General features: G+C 31.5%; 1 long non-coding RNA gene across 1 annotated transcript; it reads right to left on the bottom strand.

Annotated features, from left to right (window-relative positions):
• Window positions 1-1,399: 1,399 nt before the first annotated feature.
• LOC125253023 lies at window positions 1,400-3,174 on the bottom strand. The gene is made up of 2 exons (XR_007181334.1): window positions 2,202-3,174; window positions 1,400-1,523 (listed from the first exon to the last, which is right to left on the bottom strand). It is a non-coding gene; the product is annotated as an uncharacterized LOC125253023 (long non-coding RNA).
• Window positions 3,175-3,407: the final 233 nt, after the last annotated feature.

The following is a 3,407-nucleotide window of genomic DNA, read 5'->3' as shown; positions in this document are numbered from 1 at the left end:
CCCATACAAGCAATTCTGCCCTTTATGATATCATACACTTTCAGAAACTTATACTAACCCTGAAGGAGTGTATTTGGCACTGAAATACTCCGTCATACGTCATGAGAATCCAACTCTTTAACAGTGTAAATAAGTCAGAATGCATGAAATAGTATTAGACATCCTCTTTAAAGTCGAATCACTGCAGTCACGTTGACTATTTTAACAATGTCTTTAGTACCTTTCTGGACCTTGAATGACAGTAATTATGTTGCTTTCTATGAGAGTAAAAAACCTTGGATTTCATCAAAAATATCTTAATTTGTGTTCTGAAATTGAACGAAAGTCTAACGGGTGTGGAACAACACGAGGGTGAATAATTAATAACTGAAATTATAACCCTTTAATAAATGACACTTTCACAGATGATTGACCAACAAATTTGTATTCCAGCTCTGAAATACAGTTCCTTAATGGAGTCCTTTTTTAGAAAAACTAGATAATAACCCCTAACCTCGGTATTGTATCCCTTGTGAAAAAAAAGTGCACTTTAGTATACTTTTATAAAGTGTACTTATTACACAAATAATATACTTTACATTTAATTCACACTTAAGTGTGTTCTTTTAATGTTTTCATCGCTTAAGTGCATTCTATTTGTAATTCATTTCAAATATATCACAGATTAAGTTCATATTAAATGCAATAAACTGAATTTTTGAGTGATTTTTTTGAACAACTTAAGTGGTACTTTAATACAACTTTATGACAACCTTCGTAATTGCTTCTAGTATCTTTAAAATATAGTTGAAGTGCACTGTTCAATGTACTAACAAGCAATTAATGTGAACTAAAATATATTTTAATATCAGTTATCAATACACTTAAGAGTGAATTAAATGTCACAGATTAAGTTCATATTAAATGCAATAAGTTGAACTTTTGAGTGATTTTTTTGAACAACTTAAGTGGTACTTTAATACAACTTTATGACAACCTTCGTAATTGCTTCTAGTACCTTTAAAATATAGTTGAAGTGCGCTGCCCAATGTACTAACAAGCAATACACTTAAGTGTGAATTAAATGTAATGTTTTCAGCCGCTTAAGTGCATTCTATTTGTAATTAATTTCAAATATATCACAGATTAAGTTCATATTAAAGGCAATAAATTGAACTTCTGAGTGATTTTTTTTAAAGCACTTAAGTAGGACTTTAATACAATTTTTTATGTATTTTGAAATATGGCAAAAGTGTACTTCCGAATATACTGACAAGCAATTAATGTGAACTTAAATATACTTTAATGTAATTTACATGTTCACTATTATATAATTTAATACATTTGTAATTACATTATTTGTACATATAATAATGAAGTTACAATTTAGTATATTTCAAAATATTACAATCAACATAAATGCAAATTGAAACCCTCTACATTTACTGACAAAATAATCTCTAAAACAAATGCACAAAAACCTTTTTGTTGATGCACAAGAAAAACCCAAGAAACACTATACACAATCACAAACAATTACAACACTTTAAAGGTGGTACAGAGGATGTTTTGTTTTATACATTTTTGCAATATTACTTGAAACTGTCTTTACTAACCGATAAAAGACTATTTATTAGGTGCACTGAAAGGAATATTATTAATATACATCATCTGTGCATGAGGTAGGGCCTTAAAAACATCAGCCAATCGTTTACGCGATCATCGTCAATCACTGCCATGACGTTCCTTGTGAGAGACGCGTGGCTGCGCGCTCTAGTAACTTTCCACACTCTGCATGCAATGTTTTTGTCAGGAGACAGGAGTAACAACTGCAGATCATGAGTCACCTGCGGTGAATCCGACATAATGAATCCACTAAGTGTATGCGCGGCTTAACGATTGTAAGGCTGATTATGAATGTAAATTGATGCTTATGACTGATCGCGCTCAAACACGTCCAGTCAGAGCCAGTTGCATTCAGCGTTACAGTCGGTGTTCAAATTCCATGTGAAAGTATATAAATCTGCTTCAGGAGCAGGCAACTATCGCTGTATGTTGAGCATAGTCAGAAAGTTTTAGCTAGTCGTTAAATGTGTGCCCGGCTTAATAACACAGCGAATGCCGGTGGTAAACAACTTGAAATGAGCTGTGAAGGAGGGGAGTTGTTCTTCCGCATGCGCTCATTTTAAAAACTCAGTCGATGAAAACATCCCCTGTACCACCTTTAACTCTCATTTAGAAAGAGTCTGGAGGACAGTGAGGCTTATATGCACTATAATTTTCTCCATCACATACAAAGGTACCTAAACCTACCCATCACAATCTTTCTGCATTTTTACATTTTCAGAAAAAATCATTCTGTATAAGATGATAAATAAGATAACACCCATGAATTAATACAAACAAAATGTAAAGAAAAAAAAAGATTCAAAACTTTGGGTAACACTGTACAATAATTTTCTGTTAGTTAACTTCTTTAGTTAACATGAACTATGAATGAAAATACTTTAAGCATTTATAAATCCTAGTTAATATTACTTATGCATTATTAAAACCAAAAGTTGCATATGTTAATAGATAATGCACTGTAAACTAACATGAACAATAACTATACATTTTATTAACTTGAAAAAATATATATTTTTTTATTGCCTAATGTTAACAAATATTGATAAATACTGTAAAAACGTTAATGCACATAGTTAGATAATGTTGTCTAATATATTAATTGATGTTATCAAGCGAGACCTTTTGTAAAGTGTTACCTTTTGTAAACCTTGTTACTTATAAGCTCTGCAACCTTTACTAGCTCAAACATTAAACAGGACCAAAAGTTTTCTTCTAAAATCTTACTCCAGCATTACAGTGAATGTAATTTTGAAAAGAAAAAACAAAACAAACAAAAAAACAATGAATTCCAAAGGCACAAAAACAAGAAAACCAAAATTGTCTGTCACCACCTTTTTTTAAGTTGTATGAAAAAGTGCTGTTTATGTCAATGTCCCAGAAGCTCTTCATCGGCAGAAAACCTTAAATGTCCATGAAGCTGCAAACCACCTCTACACAGTATGCGTAAATGGACATGTTCCAAAGAGGCAGGAAAGTAAAAAAAAAATACCTGGAGGAAAAAAAACCAAAACAGAAGTAAGAGTCAGTCCATTATTATAATTGGTTCAATTGAATGAAAGCAATAGATATAGATATATATACAGAACTCCAAAGTTTAAACATGTCACATTTAATTGCTCAATCAGTGTTTCAACCGCGGAAAGACGTCAAAAAAACAGCTTGTAAACAATGTCACGTAACGTCACATTTACTTCAGAAAAATCTTATTCAGCATAAACTCATTAGTCAGCAATTAGAGAGGAGCATTCTGCTAATTATATGCACCACATTACATGTTCATTATAATTTTATTTTACATT

The sequence above is a fragment of the Megalobrama amblycephala genome, linkage group LG18 (genome assembly GCF_018812025.1).
Source record: "Megalobrama amblycephala isolate DHTTF-2021 linkage group LG18, ASM1881202v1, whole genome shotgun sequence".
Taxonomy (NCBI): domain Eukaryota; kingdom Metazoa; phylum Chordata; class Actinopteri; order Cypriniformes; family Xenocyprididae; genus Megalobrama; species Megalobrama amblycephala.
Note: the sequence above shows the minus strand (reverse complement) of the source record. Positions and strands in the feature narration are given on the sequence as shown.